Source organism: Globicephala melas, chromosome 1 (genome assembly GCF_963455315.2).
Source record: "Globicephala melas chromosome 1, mGloMel1.2, whole genome shotgun sequence".
NCBI lineage: Eukaryota > Metazoa > Chordata > Mammalia > Artiodactyla > Delphinidae > Globicephala > Globicephala melas.
The window spans coordinates 79,126,957-79,145,493 of record NC_083314.1 but is presented as its reverse complement, the minus strand read 5'-3'; the positions used below and the strand labels follow the sequence as shown (position 1 = coordinate 79,145,493).

The 18,537-nt window shown below is 43.0% G+C and overlaps 2 protein-coding genes across 6 annotated transcripts in view; one reads left to right on the top strand and one right to left on the bottom strand.

Moving 5' to 3' along the window:
• Positions 1–441, bottom strand: part of POGZ (pogo transposable element derived with ZNF domain) — a 48,097-nt gene extending 47,656 nt beyond the window's left edge. For 2 of the 4 annotated variants that reach the window (XM_030846461.3, XM_030846463.3), the window contains exon 1: positions 183–440. The gene's annotated coding sequence lies outside the window, so the exon portion shown is untranslated. Of the gene's footprint in view, positions 1–182 lie in introns of all 4 variants that reach the window. The other 2 variants (XM_030846464.3, XM_030846460.3) reach the window with 2 other exon arrangements.
• An 11,637-nt stretch (positions 442–12,078) lies between these two features.
• The window catches only part of CGN (cingulin), a 51,238-nt gene continuing 44,779 nt past the window's right edge, over positions 12,079–18,537 (top strand). For both annotated transcript variants that reach the window (XM_060299406.2, XM_060299397.2), the window contains exon 1: positions 12,079–12,380. The gene's annotated coding sequence lies outside the window, so the exon portion shown is untranslated. The remainder of the gene's footprint in view (positions 12,381–18,537) is intronic.

Here is an 18,537-nt window from a genome sequence, read left to right as displayed (position 1 = left end):
GGGCCGCGCCGCCACTCGAGGGGGGCGGGGGCGCGCGCCACCGGGCCCCCGCCCCCACCCCTCGCGCTCCCGCCCCATCCCCCTCTCATTGTCTCGCTTCGGAACGCCTCGCCGAGCGAAAAGATAACGGAACCCCCGGGAGAAGGGGGGTGGGGAGAGAGAAAGCTCGCTCGCTCACTCACCTCCCGTGGTCGTCGCCGCCGGTAGTCTGACCCGAGGAAGGCGCCGTCGCCTTAAAGGGACCTTGCACCCGGCGCCGGGAGAAGGGGGTGGGAGCAGGGGAGGGGACGGGGGCTTGGGGGGAGACGAAGAAGAGGGAACCGTTGAAAGCGCGTCTCCCGAGGGTGAAAGGAAACCTCCCTCGGGTTCGAGTGATTTGGGGTGGATTTTTTTCCCGAGGGGGGCGGGGGGGCCCCGAGGGAGGGGGGCGGGGGGGCCAAGGAATGCGGCTCCGTGTACGGGAGCTGGCGCGGGGGAGAGAGACGCCGACTCCCCCCACCGACCCTCTCGCCCCGCGGAGGGATACGGCTCGTCACTTCCGCCCTCCCCCTTTCGTGGTTTTTCAATTGGTTGGAGCGCGTGGCACGTCATGTGCTGTGCTCATCCTAACCCCTGCCCGGGCTTCTTTTCTAGTCAAGTTTGTCTGGGCCTGCAAATAAATAAATAAATAAATAAAATTTTTTAAAAAATGAAATGAAAAATAATTAGCCCAGAAGCAATATTTAAATTTTGGTGAGAAAGATGGGATTTCCAAAGAAAATACTTCCCTGGACTTTCCAAGGAAATTTTGGGAATCTCCACACTTTCCACTCAAGGCTTATACCTAATGAAAAGGGGAACCTTATGCCACAGGCCAGATGGTGAGGCCCAATGGCACCAACGACTGATATTGGAACAAAGGCATCAAAATGGCACTCGTTCTTCTTCAAGAGACATTCGGTCAGGTAGCTTTAAGTGAAGAACTTTTAAAAGCCATTTTTACCCTGAACCCTTCTGAATTCTGGAAGGAAGTCACCCATGATTGCTTATTAAGGTAGTTCATGTATGGAAACTTTTTTGAGATGAATAGACTCAGCAGAGATCTTCAATTCAAAGAAACTGTAGACTCCACAATTGTGCTTTTTGCTCCAATCAAGGCTGAGGCGGACTGGCCCAAAGAAATTGCTCTGTCCATTAAAGACTATCCTCCTGTTATTTTTCCTCAAACAAAAACTAACCTCTTTTCCAAGTAACTAAGAAATTTTTTCCTTTATTACCTCCTGAAGTGATGATAAAATTTTAGTATTTTCCTTAGATATTTGAGGATATTGTTGCTCTTTAAGCAATACGCAAATATTTGCTCCAAACCAAATGCTAAATCAAGGTACTTGGTGCAAGACTGGGGAGATGCACAACCACATTTATTCCTTCTCTAGGTACACACTCCAAACCACCAGACAATGAAAATAGGCAGTGGAGGTAAGCATTCCAAATTGTGCACCCGTGGGCATGCACACACCACCACCCATTTTCATCATCCCATTTCATACATCTCAAAAACACGAGAAGGATTTCAACTAGTCATTCTTAGGAAGAACTTTATTACTTGAATTGGAAGAACCACTGAGCCTTCTGAAAATTCTTCTGAAACCGTTCCAGACCTGATCTGGAAAAGCCCATGCTGGGATTATGGAATCAATCATCAAAAGACATTCTGCATGAAGCTCTAATCCTATTTTATGCTTTCCTGCAATAATTCAATTCATTATAATGTCATTTGCCTCTGAAATATTCTTGGTGAAAAATATTTTGGCATGCTCTAAGTGCCAGCTTATGCTCTCTGCCAATGAGCTCTAGCCCAGCAGATTGTACCATCTACCACTGACCAATCACCATTAGCATAGCATACTGAAAATGCATCATGCATGTATTCATTTATTCGACAAATATTTATTGAATACTTGCTATATGCCAGGCACTGTTCTAGATGCTGGGAATGCAACGACAAAGAAAACAAAGTCCCTGAATTCATGAAACTTATACTCTAGTGAGGAGAGACATACAATATACACATAAATTGTTCCAATATCTATTACAGAATAACAAATGGTCCCAAAACTTGGTGGGTTAGCACAACAATTTTATTATTATCTCTCACGGTTCTGGGAGGTGATTAGACTAAGCTAAACAGTTCTCACTTGGAGTCTCATGCAGTGGCTCAGGCTGAAGTCATCTCAAAAGCTTCCTCAAAAGTCTAGAAGTTGATGATGACTGTTGGCTTGGACTGAAGCTGGGGCTGTTGGTCAAAACAGTGAGCTGTTGGCCTCTCCATGTGGCCTAGGCTTCCTCATATTATAGTGACTGAGTTCCAAGATTTAGTGCCCCAAGAGGACCAGGCAGAAGTTGTCTGGCTTTTTGTGACCTAGCCTCAGATGTCACATAGCATCGCTTCCACAACAGTTACAGGCCCACTTCGATTCAAGAGGGATGGGAAACATCTCTCAAAGGGAGTAGTAGAAACATCACATTGTAAGAAAAGTATGTGGAATGTGAAATCTTGTTGTGGTCATCTTGGAGAATACAATCTGCCACACAAATAAATGAATATATAATATGTGATATGGTGATAGGTGCTGTGATGGGGAAAAGGGCAGGACAGGGAATTGGGAGTGTGGTACAGGGGTAGAGGGTGGTTGGAGAAGGCTTTGTCATTAAGGTGACATTTGAGCACAGACCTGAAGAAGGTGAAGCCAAGTTCAGGTTTTACTGTTAGTGAAAGTGAAGTCCCTGGAGGATTTTGAGCCAACGAGTGGCATGACCTGAGAAACATCTTTAAAGGAACACTCTGGCCGCTTGGAGAGAATAACTGGTAGGGGCAAGGTTAGCAAGCTATTGCAATTTTCAGGTGAGAGATGATGGTGGCCTGGACCACGGTGGGAGCTGTGGAGCTGCTGAGTGAGTTCTGCAATATGTTGTTTACTTCTCTGTGACCTATTTTTCTGTAGTTGAGTTTGTGCCCTGGGAGACAGTTTTGACCCATAATGGCTAACAAAATGTGTGTGAGTGATGGTGCTATGCCTGCCACAAAAAAATAAAGGAAGGATATCCTGCTGAATGTTAAAATGGGAGTTTTGCAGGGATTGGAGTCATCTTTGAGGAAAGAATTCAGGAAACAAGGGTAAAGATCAACAGATAATCAGGGAATGGAATAAGTTCTTTGACACTGTAAAAGGTATCCTAACTGTGCCACAGCCTGGGAAGATTGATCAACAGTTGAATGACTGATAGCTGGAAGAAATCAGGGGCAGAGACATCTATAAGTTCAGAGCATTTGAAGAAAACTCTACCACCCTGCAACACCAGAGCATCTCAAAAAAGGCTTTATAGCTAGCGTTCCCATTTCCAGAAACGTATCCTCCTAGCTGAAGAGGGAGAGCCTGTATTCATTTGGACAGTCTTGGAACATTTTGTTGTCATCTGCTAACACACAAGTTTCTAGAGTGAAATAATAGAACTGATACTTGTGGTCTCCTGTATTTGAACCATCTTGATGATGATGGGAGAACCAAAGCAGCAGAACAAATAACCTGGATTAAATCCCTAGAAATCAATTCACATGTACCTCTATAACATATTGGGCTGGGGTCTGAAAGCCAATCCAGTGTGGTATATTGAAGAAATTGGGACCCTAATACTGCTGCTAAAAAGCTACCCAAGTCTTCGGTAGCCAACTTAGAAAAACTGAATCCTCTCCATATGGGTTTCTAAGAAAGAAGGTCAAAAGTTAATGGAAGTCCCAAGTTGGGCATTTCACAGTTAGGTAGCAGGAGAGTGTTTCTTTTCAACAGTTTATAGAAACACTTATTTGCTTCCTTGGCTTATGGTTTCTGCCACGAGCTGAAAATTGGAACCACCTGTAACTTGGAGAGTGTCAAGGCAGAGACACAAATGATTTCAACATGTCTTCTGAAGTAGTGAGCCATGGGTGCTCCTCTGCTGTCACTTTGTTAATGTACAGACCCAATCTCTGACTCCTTCGTGGGGGCCAATGCCAGGTTTCCTTAAAAATGAGCATCCCGCTCTTACAGAACACACTTAGGGTCATCAAAACCAAGAGCTCAAAGGGAGCTACTCATTTTGGAAAAGCTAGAAAAACAGTGGAAACATTTTCACCACCTGAGCATCTCCCAGCTCAAAAAGATTGACAACTGATTGCACTGAGCCCGGGAGTCTAAAGAAGTCAACATGTGGAGTGGGAAGGAGACATGGAAATGCCTAGCTTGCAGGGAAATCATTGTGAAATAAAGGACAAGTGAAGATCTATGTTTGACCAGTGTCAAATAAAAAATGGGGAACTTGGAGGCTGTTGTAGATTGTATTTAAGAATATTGTTTGTTAACTCCTTATGTTTAGAGGAGCTGAGGCTCTCCTAGGGGATCAGAAAATTCTAGGGAGGTGAGAAATAGCTGGAGGAAGTTTTCAGCCTGGGTTTCTCAAAGAAGAATTCCTCATTAGCTTTCAGCAAGAAGCAATTGAAGGTCTCTGTCTTCAAAATATATTTTTCAAGAAATGCATGAGCAGCAATCTCATCTGTCATCAAGACTTCTCAGTGAGTTGCTATATGATTTCATGGAAGATAATAATTTAGTTAAACTTTGAATTAAATTAATATTATTTAAGAGATACTCAGAAGCAAACCTATACTTGTTTCATCTAGGTTGTTGCTCTGGAGTTGAGCAGGTATGATTATCAAGTAATTAAACTGATTCCATAAAACTTCATGGAAAAATGAATTGGATTATTTTATGGACACACTTGTTTATGTGGCTTGTTCATTATAAGAGATTGAAAATTTTTTTTTGTCTAGGATACATTCTTATTCTAATTTAGCGGTGTTTGTATTTTACTGTAGTCATTAATAATTTCCATAACACAACTGTGGACATTAAACAACGAGTCATTCTTTTGAAGGACGTGAGGATTAATATCATTGTTTTACAGATGAGGAGACTGAGGTATCCTCCAGAATTAAATTAAAAAATTTTCTGGTGTAGTTAAGTGGTCAGATCCTTTTGGGTCTCTTCTTATTGTTGAGTATGTACAGTAAGAGTTAGAGGTAGCAAGGAGGCCATCTCCTGTGATAGCCAAGGATTCATTTTTTAATGCCGTTTCTATTGCCTGAAACGTAAAGGTAATAAAATCTGAAAATGTGAGAGTGCCAAGATTCACCAATTTAAAATCATTTAATAGGAGGAAAATGATTTAACCTTCATTCATCCAGGAAATAATTCTCGCTTCTAGGTTTGAGTGTAAATGCATTGGTGTGTAAGTACTATGAGTCAAGTGCGAATATGAGTTTCCTCTTTCCTATGCACCTGCTTCCTGGCAGCCTCTGATCTCTGCTTCTCCTATTCAGAGAACTTATTCCTAGTCTAGAGAAGTGAATCTTAACCTTTTCCGCATTATGAACCCCTTGAAAATCTCTATGAAAGCTATGGATAATCTGCCCCAGAAAGATGCACATTTGTGCATATACACAAAATTTTGCAAACACTTTCAGGCTTAAAGCCCATTCATGTGCCAGTGCATGAACCCCAGGGAGAGAACCTCAGGCCTGGGCTCATTGGACAAGATGCTTCACTTCCTGTGTTCCCAAAGAAATGATAGCCTCTCAATAATCATATGAACATGTGTGCCCAAAGAACTAGAGATTCTTCTCATTCTGACAAGTGGCTTATTATTATTAATTACTATTGTTACTATTATAATTTTATTTCTTCCTTTACCTTTGCCCAAAATGTTATTCAATATCTGTGAAAGTCCAATAACCTCTAAGACCTGAAAGATTATCAGATAGTCTAGCTACCTCAGCCAGTTGAATTGATACCTTTGGAATTGAGGAAGTTATCTCTGATTCTCCAACACTGCAAATATAGTGACCCTCATGGGACGCCTGGCCCCATTTACCTGATTCATTGGCTGTGACTCATTGAATATTCATGTACTCTCTGCATTTCCCAGCCTTGAGGTAGGGCTTCAAGATTGAGTCCTGACAAATGGGAATATGAGTGTGATTGGTGACTCCCAGCCCACTTAAAGCACTTAAAGGTTGATGTGGCTCTTCTCTTCCCATTTAGAGAAACGGTAGGACCACAAGATGGAAACAACCTAGATCCCTGAGTCACCCCAGGGAGGAGAGCTGAACTAGTGAGTTTCCCAAAATACATTGGACTTAACCAGAACAACAACAAAAAACCTTTATTGTGCTAAGTCATTGAGATTCCAGGATTAATTTGTTAATTCAGCATGGCCTAACTATACTGATAAATACATTGGTATAAAGATTGGATTTAAAAAAAAGAAAGAAATTACTCCAGAACACTTTTTTTTTTTTTGCGGTATGTGGGCCTCTCACTGTTGTGGCCTCTCACATTGCGGAGCACAGGCTCTGGACGTGCAAGCTCGGCTCACGGGCCCAGCCGCTCCGCAGCATGTGGGATCCTCCAGGACCGGGGCACGAACCTGTGTACCCTGCATCGGCAGGCGGACTCTCAACCACTGCGCCACCAGGGAAGCTCCCCCCAGACCACTTTTATGGCTAAGAATGGGAATCATTATGGTTAACTGGATAGAGCTTGATATTACCTACATTGCAGGGTTATTGTATAATAGATATGATAGTATATAAAATACCTAGGAGGGCACCTGGCTTATATTAGTTACTCCATAAATAGTGGCTTTTATTATTAGTTCTTCTTTAAAAATATTTATGTTTTTTATTTATTTGGCTGCACCGGGTCTCAGTTGTGGCATGCAAACTCTTAGTTGCAGCATGTGGGATCTAGTTCCCTGACCAGGGATTGAACCTGGGCCCCTTGCATTGGGAACGTGGAGTCTTAGCCACTGGACCACCAGGGACATCCCTATTATTAGTTCTTAAGATATCCTATAGCATACTATAAGTATTTTATGGGACATGATAAAACTGGACTACACTCATGGATGATAGGATCCCTATTCTGATTCTTTTCCAGATTCTCCCCTTAAGGTATCTCTCCTAAATAGTTTGGGTGTTGGGCTCAAGCATCTTTTATAAAATTACTGGAACTAATAACTTCCAAGAAATAAGCTGTATATTGTCTTTAATCCACCAACATTGAGTCAAATCCTTTTATTTCTTCTACACGTTAATTAAGAAAACAGCATAACAGGTAACATAATATCGCCAAGTGCTAATTCATGTGATCCAGACAATGAAAGAATATGACATATAAAATTATGCTGTGTGAGACAGTACTTTCTAGAAAGAAAAAGGAAAGCTCTATGCAGGCTCAAGTCTTCAGTGAAAACTTCTTGAAAGGAGTAGGGCTCAGATCTTGTCTTGAAGCACAGGTAGGATGTGGATAAGTAAGAGAAAGGAAGAAAAACATTCTAAGTGGGCAACAGAATGATCAAGGTACTGATCAAATCCATAAAGGATAAATATCAGGTTGAAACATATAACATTACTGGGGTTTTTTGGTAGGTACAAAACAATCAAATATTGGCAATTTCATATTGTTCAACCTAATAAAAGTGGCATTTGTGGAGTGATACACTGGAAATTTTAACTGTATTTGTAATGTTTTATTTTTTGTCCTGAGTGGTAGGTACATAGGTTCCTTATATGACTTCTTACTTCTTGTGGTTCTTAAGTATTTCACAATTATTAAAATAATTTAATGAAAAGCAAAAGAGAAAGTAAAGTCTCATCAAATAATTTAAATGATTCCTTTAGGTAACACTCATTCTGTTGATGAAGATAACACTCAGTTTTCTCAGCATTCTCAGACTTTCACCCTCTTCCCCAGCTTTTCTCCAAGTATATCAGGGGACAGCATAGCTTATGCAAACACATGACAAAGGAGAGAATCCAGAGATCCCCCAAGTGTTCTTTGACTCCTCTGGCCTTTGGGGCAATGTGCCTCTCCACCTGGCCACTGCTTGCCCTGCTGGTGTTTGCAGCTGAAATTTGTGGTTCAAGACCATGTGGATATAAGGGACCTGGCCTCCCTTAGAGTGCTCAGGCCTTGTGGCTCTTCCTCTACTCCCCCTCAGCTCTCTGACTCTATGGGTCCTTCTCCCATTTGTCTATGAGGCTCATCTGGCCGTGGCCCCAGTGTGGCAGAGGGGGGTGTTCCCTTTGCAGTCTTCACTGCAGTGTCACCTTGCCCCTTAAGGTCACCCCTCCAGCCAGCTCCTCAGTCAGACATTCAGCCACTATGGCTCTCACTGTGGCTTTCCCAAGAAAGCTACACCTCAAGGCCTCCTGCCTGACTACACCTTTACCTGGTGTGACAGAGGAGAATACAGCGTTCTGGGCCTCCTCACAGGGGCCCAAATAGGATCAGTCCCTGTTATTCCCTCCAAATATACGATACACCTCTGTCATCTCTACACAGAAGCCTGGAGAGGAGAAATTGGGACACACATCTGACAGTTTTCCCCTTCCCCCTATTTCTCGATTCCCCTTCTTCTTCCCAGAATCCCCCCAGGGCCCAAAACACAGGCTTGCCTGCCTTCATCTCCTTCTACCACTGAGCACAGGCAACATGACCTGGCAGTCATACCCTTTGGGAGAACTCCCTGGGTTAAGTTCCCCAAACTGGGCTCTTCAGGGAGGTACAGGAATTTTTTTTTAAAGGGAATTTAGGAAATCCTCTTTCAAGCCACTAACCTGGCTTAGAAAGTTCTTGTCTTGCTATAAAATCCTATGTTGAATGTCAGAAGCCAAATATCTCACTATTTTTTCCCCATTCCTTCTGTAACAAATCCTTATTTCCCCCCGGGGCGGATGGATGCCAAGGGCCAACTAAGGATAAAGTCATTTTCTGAGAAAGGGAAAAAGGAAAGCATGCTATTTTTCAAAAGAGTACTTTTCTGGGCTTCCCTTGTTGCGCAGTGGTTGAGAGTCTGCCTGCCGATGCAGGGGATGCGGGTTCGTGCCCCGGTCCAGCAAGATCCCACGTGCCGCGGAGCGGTTGGGCCCGTAAGCCATGGCTGCTGGACCTGCGCGTCCGGAGCCTGTGCTCCGCAGTGGGAGAGGCCACAACAGTGAGAGGCCCGCGTACTGAATAAAAAAAAAAAAGAGAGAAAAAAAAAGATTACTTTTCTAATTGCACTAAAATTCTTCCCATCCGCTGTTCCTCTCCTTCATAGAGCTCCAACCCCGACATGGGTCATGCCCCATGACCCCGACAGGTCAAATGCCAAGGTTTACTGCCAGGGTTGATACTCAGAATGTTGAACAACTAGCTGAATAGCAACCCTGACCCATGATGAACATGTAGAGGAAATAACAACCAGTTAAGTAAGTTCGCAGTGTTTGCTCTTCTTCTCTCCCAAAGCATATCTGTGCACAGCTTTGTAAACAATTTACCCAGGGGCTCCCCTTCCTCCATCCACGTTTGCAATGACCCCCCCCCCCTTGCCTGGTAAACAAGATCTGTGGAGTGTGTCTGGTGCACTTCAGATGCCAGTTAACAAGGCATGACTTCAAGGAACATAAACTATCTCATTGATATCACAATCGCCTTTTAGGCAAGAGGTCTTTGGAGGAAAACACTCAGATCCAATATTCAGGGAGTCAGTGAAACAAAATGAAAGGAGAGACGGGCAGTGGGTAAAGAGTCCTGCCAGGCACTAACTAGCACATTACTTACCCTTGTCTAAGCTCAGTTTCTTCAACTATGAGGTAGGGTTATTAGGAGAATTCACTGACCTAATGCATGTAATTTGCTTAGCACAGAAAAGTTTTGATAAATAAATGTTGATAAATATAAGTGTTAATAATAATTCTTTTTATTATTATTTTATTGTTGTTATTACTGGGCCAGTGGCCCACTATTGACAATGAAAAGTGTTTCCCTACCATCAGCACCTTCACCTGCATATTCACGTGGGCCTTCTGATCCAACTGCTGAACAAATGAAAATGGCAGGAATGAAGTGAGTGTGTGTAATGGGGGCAAAGATGGAAAATTCAGTCACAGACCACAGCCCTGATTAGCACAAAAGAGAGCTTCCCCTACTGAGAAGGGACAAAGTCAAATTCAATCACTTCAGGCTTTCATATGACCTAAATAGGATGATAAAAAATTTTTAATAAATAATTAGGGAAAAGAGAAAAATGTTTATTTTATTTTATTTTTAAATGTTTATTTTAAAGTAAACATAAAAATAAAATAGATCCACAGGAGTACTTGAGTACATGATATTCCAGCAACCCAAGCTTCCAGGACTGCACTGCAGACAGTGCTTTCAGACACATGTGGAATGTGTCCATGGCCCTGGGGTCACAGGGTAATAGAGGAGCCATAGAGAAAAGAGGAGCTTGGCAGAATTGCCTTCATATTTTAAGCTATAGCTTTCTTTACTGAAATAATAGTTTTCAAGAAACAAATTATTCACAAACCATTAATAGCATATGTTGAGATGGGAAGATGATAGGCAAGAAGGATAATTAATTCTGGCCTATTCTTTAAATAAAATACTGTCTAAGTATAGAGGAATAAATTAGATGACTTTTCAAACCTTTCTAATCAAAGCCTCCTAAAATAATCCCATTGTCTAGTGCAGTGGTTTTCAAACATTTTTTGACCATAACACACAGTAAGAAATATATTCTACATCTAGACTCGGTACATGCACACAGACAGTATTCTTTCTTAATACTGGTTTCACGAAAGAATATATATATAATTTTTATAAATTTCTTTATTTTACTTTTGGCTGTGTTGGGTCTTCATTGCTGCACGCAGGCTTTCTCTAGTTGCAGCGAGCGGGGCCTACTCTTCCTTGAGGTGCGCAGGCTTCTCACTGTGGTGGCTTCTCTTGTTGTGGAGCACAGGCTCTAGGCGCGCGGGCTTCAGTAGTTGTAGCACGCAGGCTCAGTAGTTGTGGTTCGTGGGCTCTAGAGCACAGGCTCAGTAGTTGTGGCTCACGGGCTCTAGTCACGCAGGCTCCACCGCATGTGGGATCTTCCTGGACCAGGGCTCAAACCCGTGTTCCCTGCATTGGCAGGCAGAGTCTTAACCACTGTGACACCAGGGAAGCTCCCATGAAAGAATATTGATCCTTAGTTATGTAATGTTTTTCTATTGTTTTATGCCGGTTCCTTCCTTTCTTTTCCTTCCTTTCTTCCCTTGTCCCTTCTTCCCTTTCTTTCTTCCTCCCTTCCTCCCTCCCTAATACTCCTTGCCAAACTGATTTTGCCACTCATAATCTGAAAAATACAGGCCTATTGGGTTTTCCTAATCATTAAATATTTCTGCAGGTGAGTTTACCCATCCAGAATATGGACAGAATTCAGCCAACTTCCCAGAAGAGCAGTTTCTAGGTTTGACTTTTGTCTCTAGGATTTAAGAAGTCATTCCCAGGGGATCTTGTTTTGTCTATAGCTGAACATAAGGATTTGGGAGGGGGCGGGAAGGAAGGGGACAGATGAGAATCAATAGAAAGAACTGCAAGGTCCGAAGACAAGAACCATTTGTCTAGTGCAATCTATTTTACTATATATTAATAAAAAAAAAAACTCATCTTAAATATTTAGCATCATCGTGCACCTTTTACAATTGACCTAACAAACCAAGCTCTGGCTTGGAGGCGCAATTATTCATTTTCACGGAAGAGTGACCTCTTTTTTAAAATCCAGGACCCCCGCAGCGTCCCAGCCCTTCTCCGGCCTCCAACTTTTCCCTCCACTTTGGTGGAAGGTTACATTAGAAGAAAATAGTCCCTATAGTGTTGAAACTTTTCAGGGGAAAAGAGGGCGTTTGACGTGTGGGTGGGTGGGCAGCGCCGGCCGGTGCAGCTGGTGCGGCGAACGCCCGGGGCTGGGCGGCACGCGGACGCGGAAGCGCCAGCGGCGGGGGCAGGACGGGGCAGGAGGGACCCGGAGGCGGGGGTGGGAAGAAAGCCCTGAAGTCCTGCAAAGGACAGAGGCCGCCTGCGCTCCTTTGCTGCGCACCCGCCGCCCGGGAGGGGGCGCTGGCTGCCGGGGAGTTGAGGATGGGGCCTTGGTCTCCCGAACCCTAGAGTCGGCTTGGGTTGTCAAGAACCGTCTTTTTTATTGATCATTTCTTTTTGTCATGATGCTCTCTTGGCCTCAGACTGCGTGAAGGGAGCCATATTAAGAGTGCAGAAGAAGAGGTGACCTGGAGGAAAAATTAAAATGCGATATAAAAAAAGAGTTTTTCTTACTTCCTTTCTCTCTCAAATTAATTTAGATGTAAATTACATTTTGAAAGGTCCCAAGATCAGTCTCCAAGGCTGTGTCCTCTACCCTCACCAGATACATAGAATAAGATTTTGATGTGATAGTAATTTTGCCAGTGGAGGCCGACTCCCCAAACCATCACCCTGGTAAGTAATGAACAATTTCCATGGGTTATGACTTTGAGGTTTTGTTTTACTTCATTCTAATAGATGTCCCGTCTAAAAGTGGGTAAGATTATACCTAACTCAGCCCAGGTTTAATTCGGATTATTTTTGAAAACTCTTGATGGGTAGGTAATTTACCTAGTTTCTCCTTATTCAGATTTAGGAAATATTGCTTTATTGCTACATGCATTTTAAGTGTCTTTTGCCATGCTGTTCTTAGTGTGGGTAGAATGTCTCTCTCTTTCCCCGTTGGTACTGTCAACAAACATTCGAGGAGTGCTTAGCTCAGAATACTGTTGGGTATTACAGATTAAACAATCTGACATACCTGTCAATTTCATCAGAAACAGCATTTATGTATACGTATAGTCTGTACCATGCTATATACTAGAAATCTTTGTGAAATGTAAACTCCTCATATGTAGAGACCCTATTTTATTCTGCAGTGAAATGGAGTCGATCTCCTTGCAGTGTTGTGTATTTTAAAGGATCTAGGATTTAATAGGGACTATTAAATGATAGCCATTAGTATTATTTACCTTGATATCCTCCAAAGTGCTTTGCTCATGGCAAACACTCAATAAATATTGGTTAAATGAATGAACATGGCATGTTCCTTATTATGCACATAAGGAAAATACCAGGATACCCTGTAGCACAATGACTTCATTTCACCAATGAAGCTTAGTGTGGAGGTGTCTATCCTACAGCCCTTTTACCAGACGCAGGCTCTCTTGACCTTGGAATGTGGATCACTTAAGATTTTCGGGGGAAAAAAAGTGTACTTACTTAACTAGTAGGCCCTAACCTCTTGTCAGTGTGGAGCTTGAGAAGTTGCTTAAATATGGAAAAGCTAAGCTTACTTGACACAAATCAGGGGGAAAAAAAGGTTTCTACATGTTATTCAAGTTATTCATGTCAAAAGTGATTAGTGGGCCCCAGCTTCCATTACATCATTCATTAGGAGAGTGTGGGCTGGGAGCTCTGCAAGTCACATGATTCGATGGAGGAATTAAGACTGAATTTTCTTTTGTGTTTCTGCCCTTAACCATATTCAGTGGTAAGCATGTTTGGAAAAGGTTAAAGCAGAACATGGAGATCTAGTTTATTTTAATGCTGTCAGACTGCTAAGCAGTGGAAACTTGTTGAAGAGATTTACCAAGCTGTTTCCTTAGATTAAAGACTTTAGTGAATTAATTAAAAGGGTTCTGAGAGATACAACATGCCAGACCCCTACTGGCTCATAAAATTGTTCTTTCTGATTGATGTGACGTGACAGCTGAGCACAGTGCATGTAAAGCTGCAGGAGAATAAAACAAGAGTAGTGCTGATGTGTTCAAAGACATGTAAGAGTTCCACGTGAACTGGCTGTGACCACGGAGTCAGCTGGACACCGTGCTTATTTCCTTTGGCTCAGGCACCTGAGCTCAGTAGAAGCACAGATTTGGCAAGGTGCTGAACTACTGGGGGAAAATGAAGTCACAGCTTCAGAAGAGCTTCACAGATTGTGATGTGTTGGTATTATGTTTCATGTTTTAGTCATTGCTTTTAGGATGCACGCTTGAAGATGGTCCTCAATTATGGAGTCATGTCTGCGCCACTTGGTTTCCCGAGTGACTGACTGAGCTGAAAGTGAACTACGTTTTTAAGGAGACAGATATCCAAGACAAGTAGATGAATTGCAGAAGTGTTCTAAAATTTTTAGCCACATTCTAGGCAATGTTGGGTCTAACTGGTTTAGAAAATACATTCTTTTTTAGCCAACAGTGTCAACAGTATCAACCAACACTGAAGCTGAGAGCCGTCAGCGTTAATACATACCTGCAGTCAGAATTTGAATGTGCCTTGGCCAAATACATTTATTCATTCAACGCATATTTATTAAGTGCTAGGCCTTGGAGATACCTCAGTTCTAGTATTGTCTAATAGTGTTGTTCAATAGGAATATAATGTGAGCCCCGTATGTAATTTAAAATTTTCTAGTAGCCATATTAAGACATTTAAGAGAAATCAATGAAATTAATTTTAATAAGATATTTTATTTCCACCAAATATAGCTAAACTATAATTTTAATATGTAATTAATATAGGAGTTATTAATACAATATTTTACATTGTTTATTTTGAATTGTTGTTCTAATTCAGTGTGTATTTTACGCTTAGAGCACATCTCACATTGCACTAGACACATTTCAGCTGCTCAAATGCCACTAGTGATTACCGTATTGGGCAGTGCAGGTCTAGAGGGAAGTACAGATGAGTAAAAAGGTAATTTCAATAAGATGGAATAAAGGCAATGATGAGAGAAGTATAAGGTACAACGAGAACATATAAAAAGGGCTCAGTTCCTTCAGTTCTTCCGCCTAAAAATCCCATACTTCTCTCTGCTCCTCTGCATTCTTCCTGCCACCACTCTAATCCAAGCCAGCATCATCTCTCTCCTTGACTTCCGTAACAGCATCCAAAATTGTCTACCTGCATCCGCCCATGGCCCTCTCTGCAGCTAGAGTGATCTTTTAAAAATGCCCATCCAGGTGCTTCCCTGGTGGCACAGTGGTTGAGAGTCTGCCTGCCGATGCAGGGGACACGGGTTCGTGCCCCGGTCTGGGAAGATCCCACATGCCGCGGAGCGGCTAGGCCCGTGAGCCACGGCCGCTGAGCCTGTGCGTCCGGAGCCTGTGCTCTACAACAGGAGAGGCCACAACAGTGAGAGGCCCACGTACTGCAAAAAAAAATAAAAAATTTAAAAATCAAATAAAAATGCCCATCTGATCATATCACTCCCCTGATTTAAACCTTAACTAGATGATGAATTGAGCAAATGTGAAATGATGGACGTAAAGCACCTGGCACAAGACTTCTGCTCACTAAGTTTACTTCTCCCCACGTCTCCCTTCACTTTCTTGTTTCTGCCTTCCTCTTCCCTCTCTGGCTCTGGAAAAAGCATCTGCCTCCCACCCCCTCCTTCCTCTTATCACCACTTATCAGTCTCTTATTATCTGAATTTTTTTTTCTTGCTTTCCCCTTTCTTCTTTCTTGTCTCTCCTTCATGATCTAGTTTATTACAACATAGAATTTAAATGGTTTAAAATTTTGTGCTGTAGGGAGTTCCCTGGTGGCCTAGTGGTTAGGATTCTGGGCTTTCACTGTCATGGCCTGGGTTCAATCCCTGGTGTTGGAACTGAGATCCCATTCCATAAGCTGCACAGAGCAGCCGACAAAAACAAACAAACAAACAAAATCTGTGCTATAGTTATGCACTTCTGTGGTTCAAGTTCTTCATTTTTTAAGAAGATGTTGGGGGTAGGAGTTTATTACTTATTTACTTTTGCTGTGTTGGGTCTTTGTTTCTGTGTGAGGGCTTTCTCTAGTTGTGGCAAGCGGGGGCCACTCTTCATCGCGGTGTGCGGGCCTCTCACTATCGCGGTCTCTCTTGTTGTGGAGCACAGGCTCCAGATGCGCAGGCTCAGTAGTTGTGGCTCACGGGCCTAGTTGCTCTGCGGCATGTGGGAGCCTTCCAGACCAGGGCTCAAGCCCGTGTCCCCTGCATTAGCAGGCAGATTCTCAACCACTGCGCCACCAGGGAAGCCCCAAGTTCTTCATTTTAAAAGTCAGAAAAGCTTGACCTTGTATCAGGATTAAATTAAAATGCTTTTTACTTCAGCATGGTCTTCAGTTAACTCTTCTTATAGAAAGCTTCTATACAAAAGTACGTATTATCTTCTTTTGGGAGGAAAACAATCCCCTTTCATGTTCTGTAGAGGAGAAAATGGTGCAGCTGTTTACATAGCATCCTCCTCTAGTGATGTGAAATATGTCAGAAGAACCCAGGTACCTGCCCATAGCTGTGCCTCTCTTAGGTGGATTGCTGCTGCCTCTTGGCAGTAGGGCAGTGAGGCAAGTTAATTATTCAGTGTCAGTGGAAGTAAATAAATAAATGAATTACCTAATTAAATAAACCTTCAGGCTGCTGAAAGCTGGCAGTTTCCTTAACTGCACACTTTCTTTGGAGGATCAGTTCTCTTGTTTGAAGGAACAGCCAACCCAGGCATATGGGCTCTTCCCTTGTACTTCTGAGAAAGTGGATTTACGACCGTCTGTGTACTCATCTTTCTGTTTACGTCTCTGACATAGACAACTCTGCCAGTTGCCAACACTCTTTCTACCTCCACTGAGAACAAGGAGAGATCCTGCCACTGCAGAAGGAAGAAAGTAAGTTATAATTCAAGAAGGACTTCCTGCTGTCAAGACATAATCAACACCCACACAAAACAAGTGAGGGAGTATCTTAGCCTAGAAAAGATGTTTCTGTTATAGAAAAGACCCCCCCCCCTCATCCCAGGCCTGGCCTGAGGGAGGCCCTGCCCCTGGAAAGGCTTGGGCATTCAGAGTCAGAATCAGCAAGCATTTTTTGAATAGATAGATACCACATAATACAAGGCAGCTCCATGTACATCTTTCTACTACACCATTTTAATATTTTAATTTAAGAGAAACCCTTCAGCTTTTTCCCAAATGGAATTTTATCCTGAAATGAGATCCTGCAGCATGAGGACCAGCTACAGAAATACTTTAGTATTAAGGGACCTCCACAACCTAAAACATTTTTCCTAACTTTGACCACTGTTCCATGGGCTTCCAGAGGCTGTACCACATTCTATCCTAACAGCTTGTTCTTAACCTCCCACTACAAAGATTTACTGAGAATTTCTTTCTGAACAGAATTTCTCTCATGAAATAAATAGTAGAAGCATGTTGTATTTATTAGGATAAGTGCTATAACAGATCCAAATAAGGAAAATGGCTCCCATACAGTAGTTTATTTCTTGCTTCTAGGGTGGCAGAGCAGCCCTCCTCCATGTAGCCGTTTAGGAACCCAGGTTACTGACGGCCTGCAGAAGGCATGGAGGAGACACATGGGAGGTTTTATGGGCCTTGACGGAGGGTTCATCCCCCTTAGTGGGCTCCACTGATGGGTGTCAGTTTGCAAACAGTTTGTTACTGATGCCTGACAAGATAAGTACGGAAATGGAGAGTGAGCCTTTAGAAAATTTTATAGCAATTTTGATAGAGTAATTTTATGTCTGCTGAATTTAATAAAAAATTGGGGCTTAATTTATATCTTCGGTTTTTTTTTTTTTGCGGTACGCGGGCCTCTCACTGTTGTAGCCTCTCCTGTTGCGGAGCACAGGTTCCGGAAGCGCAGGCTCAGCGGCCATGGCTCACGGGCCCAGCCGCTCCACGGTATGTGGGATCTTCCCGGACCGGGGCACGAACCCGTGTCCCCTGCATCGGCAGGCGGACTCTCAACCACTGCGCCACCAGGGAAGCCCTATATCTTCATTTTTTAATTTCATTTTTCCATTAACTTATTGCTAGTATATTTTTTCAAAAGTTCTGATCCACAATGGATTAGAAAGAAAAAAATCTTGTCTTTTTTGCCACATATGTTATGAGAAGCACTAGTGTACATTCCTTCCCTCCGTGTACCTTCTGCTAGAACTTAGTCTCATGGTCATGTCTAACCGTAGTGGAGGTTGGGAATGTGGTCTAGCTGTATGCAAAGGGAAAAGGGGAGAAGGCAGATGTTGGTGAGCACTAGAAGACTCTGGCACATGTAGCTCACACACCTGGAAACACAACTTGAAGTTTGAAACGGAGAGAGAGGACTGAGCCCCCAGGATGAGGGTGAGCTATGGGGAATGTATCCATCCTACTTTCGTCCAGGCTGGAGACCACTGACGGCTACTGGCATTAGTTACAATTCAGAAGGATTTGGCTGCTAAGGTCAGAAGGAAAAATGTTGTCTTTATTTGCTAGGCTCATTTCTCTCACACTCGAACTTTTCTTTCCATTCTCCCTGCCATGCCTTACTTAGTTCGTTATTTCTTAAACTATCAAAATAGCCTCCTAACAGAGGCCCCTACATCTATCTTTACCCACCTCAGCCCCATCTAACATGTGAGTCTCACTGTGTTATGCTTCAGTAGTTTCCCTGTCACTCACAAGCCTGAGTTAACTTTTGTCATAAAAATCCCACGAGGGCATTCACATTCCAGTCCCTTCCTACCTCTTAGGCCTCATCTCCTGGCACTGTGCTCTGGGCATTCTGTGCCCAGCCTTACCGACTTCCTCTATT